This window comes from Miscanthus floridulus, chromosome 5, assembly GCF_019320115.1.
Source record: "Miscanthus floridulus cultivar M001 chromosome 5, ASM1932011v1, whole genome shotgun sequence".
NCBI lineage: Eukaryota > Viridiplantae > Streptophyta > Magnoliopsida > Poales > Poaceae > Miscanthus > Miscanthus floridulus.
This window is the reverse complement of record NC_089584.1, coordinates 126082096-126093670: the sequence shown is the minus strand read 5'-3', so window position 1 is coordinate 126093670 and position 11575 is coordinate 126082096. Positions and strand designations below refer to the sequence as shown.

The 11575-nt window shown below is 42.0% G+C and overlaps 2 pseudogenes; one reads left to right on the top strand and one right to left on the bottom strand.

The window, feature by feature from the left end:
• Positions 1-4755: 4755 nt before the first annotated feature.
• Positions 4756-6225, bottom strand: LOC136453483 (uncharacterized; annotated as a pseudogene).
• A 3865-nt stretch (positions 6226-10090) lies between these two features.
• Positions 10091-11454, top strand: LOC136453482 (uncharacterized; annotated as a pseudogene).
• The last annotated feature ends 121 nt before the right edge of the window (positions 11455-11575 follow it).

Sequence of the window (11575 nt, the reverse complement as noted above, 5' to 3'; positions counted from 1 at the left end):
TCTTCACATTTGCTGAAAACCCAGTTGGGACTTTGATCCCTCTCAGGAAAGTGCATATAGCTCTTTTCTCGTCTGGTGTTAGGTTGAAGCACGCCGCGGGTAGAGTGTATTTTCCATTAGCCTTAGGTACTAGGCGAAGCTGTGGCATCACGTTTAGCTGCACCATGTCTTTCTATGCTTTTAGACCATCCTTTGACTTGCCTGTGTCCATCAAGGTAGCAATGAGACTCTCAAAGACATTCTTCTGCACGTGCATAGCATCAATGGCATGGGGGACCTCCAAGTCTGGCCAATAAGGCAGATACTGAAAAAAGATCGATTGTTTCTTGAAAGGTACGCCTTCGATAGGAGGTGTGCTTCTATCTCTATTCGTCGTATCCGAAATCTTCTTTCCATAGACGACGCGTATGTTTTTCACCATTCTGTACATGTGTTCTCCGTTATGATGTCTCTCCGGAGGGGGTTCAATCTCCGAGGCGTTGTCATAAAATCTAAAGAATAATTTGCTGCGGTACTTGTGACTTATCTTTAAGAAGCGTCGGTTCTTTAGGTAAACTATCTTCTTGGATGCATCCAGGTACACCCATGTAGTACCATCCAAGCAAACCAAGCATCCTATCTTCACTTTGATCTGTCCAGACAAAGCAAACAGCGCGGGGTAATCATTGGTAGTAACAAATATTATTGCTCTACATATGAAGTCCTCCTTTCGGAATGCATCGTATATCTGCTCCCCATGCCTCCATAGCCTCTCCATTTCTTGCATCAAGGGCTCAAGGAACACGTCTATACCAATGCCTGGTTGTTTAGGGCTAGAAATAAGAATAGTGAGGAGAAGGTACTTTCTCTTTTGACATAGCCATGTTGGGATGTTGTACATGGTCAAGATCACTGGCCATGTGCTGTGGTCGCTCATCCTCTCATTGAAGGGATTCATTCCATTGGTGCTCAAGCCAAACCGTACATTCCTTGGGTCATCGCTGAATTCTTTGTGCTTCTTATCAAACCTTTGCCACTGACTACAATCAGCTGGGTGTGCAATCTTATCATCATCCCCCTTGCGCTCATCATCCCACCATATCATGAGTGCGGCTTCTTTAGGGTTTAGGAAGATACGTCTCAAGCGGTCGGTCACTGGTAGGTACCACATTACCAGGGCAGGAATTCTTCTCTGCTTTGCATCGTTGCCTAATGGAGTGTCCTTTGGGGGCTGAGATTCTTGTACCACCTTTTTGGTACCCTTATTATTCCTCTTTTTCCCTATGGAGGGTTTATCCCTATCATAAAGGTCATTGTTCTTGTACCGGCTGGCCCCACATCGGGGACATTTATCCAGTGACTTAAACGTTTCGCCACGAAAAAGTATACAGTGGTTGGGGCATGCATGGATTTTTTCAACCCCCATTGTCAATGGACTTATGACCTTCTTCGCTTGGTATGTGTTGGTGGGAACTGAGTTTGGTTGTGGCAGCACCCATGATAGGAGATGCAATAGATCATTGAAACTACAGTCTGACCAGCCGTACTTAGCCTTCAGGATGAGCAGCTCAAGCACAAAATGTAGCAATGTCCAATGTATCGGACAACCCTTTTCAACACCATACACAGTCTCCTTTGATGCTTTTGTCACCCTTTCCAAATTTTCTAGACCTTTCGGGCTATTTAGTAAAATCTCTGGTCCAAAGGCTCGAATCATGTCCTCCAAATCATCTTCATCCCCGACACGTGCTCCACCATCATTATTGGCACCACCTTCGTCGTTACCATCCCAACCACCAGCATCACCACCTTGTTCATTACCAAACTCGAAATCCATTCGTGCATCAAGCTCTGCTGAATATTGAGACAGGGATTCTATGATTTCGTCGTCATATTCCTCCTCATCCTCGTCATTAACAATAACCGTTTCACCATGATGAATCCACACTGTGTAGTCCTCAACAAATCCTCGCATAATCAAATGTGATCTGATGATAGTCACATCTGTCCATGCCATATGGTTCTTGCAATCTTTACATAGGCAAATAATTATATCCTTATTCTCTTTCAATGTCGTTGCATGCTTCTTTGCGGCTTCAATAAATTTATCCACCTCTTCACGGAAACCTGCCTTAAACCTTAACGAACCATACATCCAAGAGTTCCTGTACTCTATCTTTTACAACAACAACAAAATAAACATTAAAGGAGTACTTATTCAGATATATATAAAAATGAAACAAATTAATAATTACTTGAGAATAATTGTATATACTTCAGATATATATGAATATAAATCTAATATAATTACATGAAGCATACAAACACACCATGGTAAAAGAAAATTAATTAACGGCCCATTTATCCATAAATAATTAAAATACATATTTATTGATTACAATAAATAATTTCAAAGACAACAATTAGCAACAATTATACTTTACCCAATATCTTTCATACAAACCCTAGTCCAATTTCATCAAACATAAATTTACAAAAACAAAATTAATAAAAAAACCAAACCCTAGATCTAGATCCACATGCACAAAAAACATCCATAAAACTAACTAATTATTCAATAAAATCAAGAAACATGGACCAAATAAGGGTATGATCTTGTTTCCCTCCCAAATTTACCCTAGTATATTCAAAAGTTGGGTCTAATTTGCTTCATAAATAGCTCAAGCACCATAGAAGAGAGAAAAACAAAACTCTAATTACTCACTAACCAACCATTAAAACTTCAAAAAAAGTATGGAATAGCATTTTTTACCTTCTACAACCTCTCCACCAAAGGATTTGAGACCAAAACATTCCCCCCTTAGTAGAGCAATTTTTGAGAGGTGCCCAAGGCCTCCCCACCTTTCTTTCACGGGTTGGAGTGAGTGACCCGAGGAGGAAAAATGTGCTGCAACTGTTTTATATGGGGGGCATTTGTAGGCGCGGCTGGTGATTGAGCCACCCCTACAAATCGGTGCTATAAATACGGGACCATTTATAGGGGCGGCTCAATCACCAGCCGCCCCTACAAATAGCATTTCCAGGGGCGGCTAGTGATTGAGCCGCCCCTACAAATCAGACCCCATTTGTAGGGGCGGCTCGTAACACCAGCCGCCCCCTGCTGTTCCATTTGTAGGGGCGGCTGGTGTCTGGGCACCCGAGCACACCACTATAGGGGCGGCTCCATCACCAGCCGCCCCTACAAAAAAATCGAACCATTGCTAAAAATAGTTTTTTACGTAGTGTACGGAATCGCGATTCGATCGAGAACGTGATGCTGAGCTTGAAGTATGCCATCAGGCTCGTCATGGATCAAGCGCACACCCCTACCTGACGCGCCAACTCTCGACTAAACTTGCTCGGAGTCCACCAAGGGGTAGCCCGAGGTGGTAGATTTGTCGTAGAGGTGAGCGAGATCAGGAGCGAGATGGTAACAGAGACACAAGACACAAGATTTATACAGGTTCAGGCCATCAGCGTGACGTAAAACCCTACGTCATATGCTCTATTTATTTTGTATTGATTGGGTATGAGATTGTGATGTTGATGTCGACTAGGGGACCTCTGCCCCTCCTTATATATTCTAGAGGGGTAGGGTTACAAAGAGAATATCCTATTTGGTACAATACAATATCTTCTCGTAGCCTTACAGGGCACGCCGACCTGTGCCGTGCGCCGCACGCCGTGATTTTATGGGCTGGGTCGTCTCTGTTACCATCTCGCTCCTTAGAGGACCGACGAGCAAGTTTAGTTGACAGTTGGAGCTGTGGGGGGTCTGACCCCCGGTACCCACTGCGGACTACAAGGGCCACGCCACCGAAGGCGGCCCAGCCCAAGAAGTTAAGATGTACGACACATGGCTCAGCTCGGCGTGCGCTGCAAGGCTACAAGAGGATATTGTAATAGTACCAAATATGATACTTTCTTATAACCCTGTCCCTTCAGAGTATATAAGGAGGGGCAGCCGTCCCCTAGTCGACATCTACATACTAGATCTCATACCCAATCAATACAAAATAAACAGAGCATATGACGTAGGGTTTTATGTACCCACAGCGGACTACATGGGCCGCACCACCGGAGGCGGCGCAGCCCACAAAATCACGACGTGCGGTGCACGGCACAGTTCGCCGTGCCCCGCAAGGCTACAAGAAGATATTGTATTGTACCAAATAGGATATTCTCCTTGTAACCATACCCCTCTAGAATATATAAGGAGGGGCAGGGGTCCCCTAGTCGACATGTACATCTCAATCTCATATTCAATTAATACAAAATAAACAGAGCACATGACATAGGGTTTTACATCACGCTGACGACCTGAACCTGTATAAATCTTGTGTCTTGTGTCTCTGTTACCATCTTGCTCCTGATCTTGCTCACCTCTATGACAAATCAACCACCTCGGGCTATCCCTTGGTGGACTGCCGAGCAAGTTTAGTCAACAGTTGGCACGCCATGTAGAGGTGTGCGTTTGATCTATGGCGAACCTGATGGCATACTTCAAGATCAGCATGACGTTCTCGACGGAATCGATGTTCGATTCTGTATGAGAATTCCTTCATCGTACACGTCTAGATAGTCTCCATCGACTCCACCGACTCCGCCAACCTCGTCGCCATCCACGGAGGCACTGGGCTCTGTTAGTCTCGTCGATGGCATGGACCTCACCATCACCTCCGTCCCCAACACAAGCTCTGCCAGTGGCGGAGGACAAAAACAATTTAAGGTAGGGCGAAGTCGATAACATATATAGTAAAGTAATATCTCTCAAAATGGTTCATTAGACATTGTGATAGCGAAGCACAAAGTACAAGCATTTAGGATATAAAGAACTATAGAAAATACAAGTAAAGTCAACTAACCATGTGACGATGAAGCTTCAGTCACGCCTAGGCGGCCTAGGCAATTGCATTTGCCTTTCTTTCTTGTTTTGAAATGTATTCTTGATCTTCTCAAGATCAATTCCTTTGAATATTTCTCGCTCAATGTAGCACACCATTAAGTAATTGAGCCAATCATCAGACATCTTGTTGCGCAATTCTGTTTTGATAATCTTCATAGCTGAAAAGACCCTTTCAACTGATGCCGTCGCTACCGGTAGTATCAATGCCAACTCAATTAGACGATAAACTGATGGGAAAATAGTATGTCTATCAAGTTCAACCATTTTTGCAGCTAGACTTGCCAGATCATGATAATCTCTAAACTCCTCAATTCTTCTCACATGAATAATAAATAACTCAAGTTGATCTTTTATACCCTTCTTTTCAAAATAGGAGAAATCATCAGAATATATCTCAGTAAGCCGAGCAAGCTTGTGCACTTCAAATTTAGAGAATGAATCTCTCGGGTTAAGACAAGAAAAGCAAACAAGCAACTCTGAAGATACCTCATTAAACCGATGATCAAACTCTGTAGTAATAGCATCTATAGCAGCATAGAAGATATCAACACAAAAATAATGGTCTTGAGTGATGTTGTTCTTGCCCCCTTTTCTTGATCTTCCAAATCTTGGTACTGCTTCATTCATATTTGGTATTGGGATATCATTTTCACTACAAAATTTTGTGGCTTCCTGTAATAGTGGCTCCCAACCATCATTCCTCAAATTCATCAAACGTGTTTTCACATCAATAACCAAAGACATGGCTTGAACAATATTTTGATCCTTCCTTTGCAAGATAAGAGAGAGCACATTTGTGATGCGCAAGATTTGCAACATCATCTTCATGATGAACACAAATCTAAAAGACTCCATGATTTCCACTAAACCTCCTACCCTACTTGGATTACGCTCATCTTGATACACAATTTGTAGAACTTCAATTACTGAATCCCACATTGATTCAATACAAAGTAATGTCTTGTAATGAGAACCCCATCTTGTATCTCTGGGTCTAGCCAAGGATGTTGCTTGATGTTTCCCTCTTCCTGTGGAAATCTCTCCACTGCTCAACTTGCCTAAAAGAATCCTACGCTGCTTATCTAACAGTAAATCTTTCCTCTTGCAAGATGAAGTAGTGGTGTTCACAATCAAGGCCACATAATCAAAGAAATCCTCCATAGATGAACAACATCTTGAGATGGAAACAACTACCAACTACAATTGATGAGCAAAGCAATGGACATAGAAAGCATATGGGTTCTCATCACGAATAAGCTTCTGAAGGCCATTAAATTCTCCTCTCATATTAGAAGCACCATCATACCCTTGCCCTCGTAGATTTGCAATGTGTAACCCATGCTCACCAAGTACTTCAACAACTGCTGTCTTCAGTGCTTCTGAGGTTGTCTCCTTAACATGCTTAATACCTAAAAATCTTTCAATCACTTTTCCTTTCTTGTTCACAAACCTACAACATAGATATTATAATCTGATTAGCTAATTTTAACATTAACAATTATATAATCAATTACAATAACAATTAACATTATATAATCAATTACTTACCTCACAACCACAGCCATTTGTTCTTTGACAGATATATCACGTGATTCGTCTATAAGAATGGAGAAAAGACAACCCGCCATCTCTTCCTTTATTGCTTTGGTGACCTCAATTGCACAACACCCTGCAAGTTCTTTTTGAATTGTTGGGGAAGTCATCTTGGCATTTTTGGGACATGTCTCATCAAATGCAAGCCTCACTTGTTCATTCCTTTCTTTATACCAATCAGGAAACTCTAGAAAATTCCCCTTATTCAAAGAAGCAAGGGACTCATCGTGTCCACGGAATGGTTCACCTTGCAATGTGAGCAAACTCACAATACCCAATGATGTATCCAACCGAGTTTCATATTTGATTAGTGCATCTTTTGTATGTTTGTCAACCTTATGTTTCACACTTGTTCTTTGATTTTTGAAATCTTCATATGCTATCCTACACTGATTGTGGATTTTTCCATCATGTTTTGGAAGCGCCAAATATGCATTCTTCCAATTGTTAAACCCCAATGTTGTAAAGACATCATATCCAAATTTGTCATCGATTCGATCATGCTTGAAAAGATAACAATGAAAACAATAGGCCCTATCCTTCTCCACACTGTATTCAAGCCAAGGATGTTGCTTGAACCAACTTTTCTGAAAGCATCTTTTCTTATTTGTTTTAGGGAAATTATACCCAATTGGTTGAGTCAGACCCTTATCTATGAAAGCCCTTCTAACTTCGGATCTAATGTTGATAGAAAATTGATCAATCGGTATACGAAGCCCCGGATCAGTGATAACATGATCCGGATTGAACTGAGTTATAATACCTTTCCCATCAGTTTCAATCTCCTCTTCATCTTGTAATCCTGCCATTTCATTTTCCATCTCCTCTTCAACTGCAGCAACAGCTTGTTCATACTCATCTGAGTCACAGTCAAAGTCATCTTCCATATTAATATTTTATAATTCCCTGTGTTTCAAAATCAACCAAAGCAAATTAATTTGAAAACCAAATGATTGAATAATAACAATGGGAAAACAAAAAAAGTATCAGAGAGTTGGATGACTTACTGCGTATGTGCTGAGATGCGGCCTGCGTCCTGCGACTGTGAACTGTTAGTGCGACAGTGCCAAAGGCTTCGTCTCAACGTCGGTGATCGCCGGCTTGCTGTTGCTGCCCGCACCGCATTCGAGATCGAGAAGCGAAGTCATGAACTACCGTCTACCGAACTGGCGAGCCGCGATAGGAATTTGGAGCGGCCGGCGGCGGAAGGCAAAGCCGCAAAGGGGTCGTCCTTACGCAGTTACGCTAGAAAATGAAAGGGCTAGCTAATGTGCTTGCGCGGCCCACAAGCACAAGCCCACAAGGCAAGCGTCAAGGCCCAAAAGGCAAAGGCGAACTAATGAAGTGAACGGTTTAGACGTTCAGTCATCTTCCTCGTGCGGACATTCAGAGTTTGTTAGCAGCCAGCGGACCTTCAACCTGGAATCCATGGCGGCTGGATCAACTTGGGGTGGGTATCCACGTGGAGCCAAGGTAGGGCGAGCGCCCTACCTTGCCCTACCGAGCCCTCCGCCCCTGAGCTCTGCATCACCTGATCGATCAGGTCAAGACAACTCAAGTGGAGCCACCGACCTCCAGGCTTATGAGCCGCACATGCATGGGACTCCTGCTCCAGCAAACCTATCAACAAGCGCATCTGCTATAGACTACGTGGATTCACATAGGATTCGTACATGTATCCATGTATGTGCATGAGCCGCACACACACTCGTATAGATTTGTTGCTCCAACTCTAGGTCTCCAACTCGAGATCAAACCATTTGACCACAACGGATTTCTTCATCAACCTGTTCTTCATCAACCTGATCGGCGGCAACACGACACAGCTCCGCAACTACAACCAGGGGCGGAGGGCTCGGTAGGGCAAGGTAGGGCGCTCGCCCTACCTTGGCTCCACGCGGATACCCACCCCAAGTTGATCCGGCCGCCATGGATTCCAGGTTGAAGGTCCGCTGGCTGCTAACAAACTCTGAATGTCCGCACGAGAAAGATGACTGAATGTCTGAACCGTTCACTTCATTAGTTGGCCTTTGCCTTTTGGGCCTTGACGCTTGCCTTGTGGGCTTGTGCTTGTGGGCCGCGCAAGCACATTAGCTAGCCCTTTCATTTTCTAGCGTAACTACGTAAGGACGACCCCTTTGCAGCTTTGCCTTCCACCACCGATCGCTCCAAATTCCTATCGTGGCTCGCCAGTTCGGCAGACGACAGTTCGTGACTTCACTTCTCGGTCTCGGATGCGGTGCGGGCAGCAACAGCAAGCCGGCGATCACCGACGTTGAGACGAAACCTTCGGCACTGTCGCACTGATAGTTCACAGTCGCAGGACGCAGGTCGCATCTCAGCACATACGCAGTAAGTCATCCAACTCTCTGATACTTTTTTTGTTTTCCCATTGTTATTATTCAATCATTTGGTTTTCAAATTAATTTGCTTTGGTTGATTTTGAAACACAGGGAATTATAAAATATTAATATGGAAGATGACTTTGACTATGACTCAGATGAGTATGAACAAGCTATTGCTGCAGTTGAAGAGGAGATGGAAAATGAAATGGTAGGATTACAAGATGAAGAGGAGATTGAAACTGATGGGGAAGGTATTATAACTCAGTTCAATCCGGATCACGTTATCACTGATCCGGGGCTTCGTATACCGATTGATCAATTTTCTATCAACATTAGATCCGAAGTTAGAAGGGCTTTCATAGATAAGGGTCCGACTCAACCAATTGGTTATAATTTCCCTAAAACAAATAAGAAAAGATGCTTTCAGAAAAGTTGGTTCAAGCAACATCCTTGGCTTGAATACAGTGTGGAGAAGGATAGGGCCTATTGTTTTCATTGTTATCTTTTCAAGCGTGATCGAATCGATGACAAATTTGGATATGATGTCTTTACAACATTGGGGTTTAACAATTGGAAGAATGCATATTTGGTGCTTCCAAAACATGATGGAAAAATCCACAATCAGTGTAGGACAGCATATGAAGATTTCAAAAATCAAAGAACAAGTGTGAAACATAAGGTTGACAAACATACAAAAGATGCACTAATCAAATATGAAACTCGGTTGGATACATCATTGGGTATTGTGAGTTTGCTCACATTGCAAGGTGAACCATTCCGTGGACACGATGAGGCCCTTGCTTCTTTGAATAAGGGGAATTTTCTGGAGTTTCTTGATTGGTATAAAGAAAGGAATGAACAAGTGAGGCTTGCATTTGATGAGACATGTCCCAAACATGCTAAGATGACTTCCCCAACAATTCAAAAAGAACTTGCAGAGTATTGTGCAATTGAGGTCACCAAAGCAATAAAGGAAGAGATGGCGGGTTGTCTTTTCTCCATTCTTATAGACGAATCGCGTGATATATCTGTCAAAGAACAAATGGATGTGGTTGTGAGATAAGTAATTGATTATATAATGTTAATTGTTATTGTAATTGATTATATAATTGTTAATGTTAAAATTAGCTAATCAGATTATAATATCTATGTTGTAGGTTTGTGAACAAGAAAGGAAAAGTGATTGAAAGATTTTTAGGTATTAAGCATGTTAAGGAGACAACCTCAGAAGCACTGAAGACAGCAGTTGTTGAAGTACTTGGTGAGCATGGGTTACACATTGCAAATCTACAAGGGCAAGGGTATGATGGTGCTTCTAATATGAGAGGAGAATTTAATGGCCTTCAAAAGCTTATTCGTGATGAGAACCCATATGCTTTCTATGTCCATTGCTTTGCTCATCAATTGCAGTTGGTAGTTGTTTCCATCTCAAGATGTTGTTCATCTATGGAGGATTTCTTTGATTATGTGGCCTTGATTGTGAACACCACTACTTCATCTTGCAAGAGGAAGGATTTACTGCTAGATAAGCAGTGCAGGATTCTTTTAGGCAAGTTGAGCAGTGGAGAGATTTCCACAGGAAGAGGGAAACATCAAGCAACATCCTTGGCTAGACCCGGAGATACAAGATGGGGTTCTCATTACAAGACATTACTTCGTATTGAATCAATGTGGGATTCAGTAATTGAAGTTCTACAAATTGTGTATCAAGATGAGCATAATCCAAGTAGGGCAGGAGGTTTAGTGGAAATCATGGAGTCTTTTAGCTTTGTGTTCATCATGAAGATGATGTTGCAAATCTTGCGCATCACAAATGAGCTCTCTCTTATCTTGCAAAGGAAGGATCAAAATATTGTTCAAGCCATGTCTTTGGTTATTGATGTGAAAACACGTTTGATGAATTTGAGGAATGATGGTTGGGAGCCACTATTACAGGAAGCCACAAAATTTTGCAGTGAAAATGATATCCCAATACCAAATATGAATGAAGCAGTAACAAGATTTGGAAGATCAAGAAAAGGGGGCAAGAACAACATCACTCAAGACCATTATTTTTGTGTTGATATCTTCTATGCTGCTATAGATGCTATTACCACAGAGTTTGATCATCGGTTTAATGAGGTATCTTTAGAGTTGCTTGTTTGCTTTTCTTGTCTTAACTCGAGAGATTCATTCTCTAAATTTGATGTGCACAAGCTTGCTCGGCTTACTGAGATATATTCTGATGATTTCTCCTATTTCGAAAAGAAGGGTATAAAAGATCAACATGAGTTATTTATTATTCATGTGAGAAGAATTGAGGAGTTTAGAGATTGTCATGATCTGGCAAGTCTAGCTACAAAAATGGTTGAACTTGATAGACATACTGTTTTCCCATTAGTTTATCGTCTAATTGAGTTGGCATTGATACTACCGGTAGCGATAGCATCAGTTGAAAGGGTCTTTTCAGCTATGAAGATTATCAAAACAGAATTGCGCAACAAGATGTCTGATGATTGGCTCAATTACTTAATGGTGTGCTACATTGAGCGAGAAATATTCAAAGGAATTGATCTTGAGAAGATCAAGAATACATTTCAAAACAAGAAAGATAGGCAAATGCAATTGCCTAGGCTGCCTAGGCGTGACTGAAGCTTCATCGTCACATGGTTAGTTGACTTTACTTGTATTTTCTATAGTTCTTTATATCCTAAATGCTTGTACTTTGTGCTTCGCTATCACAATGTCTAATGAACCATTTTGAGAGATATTA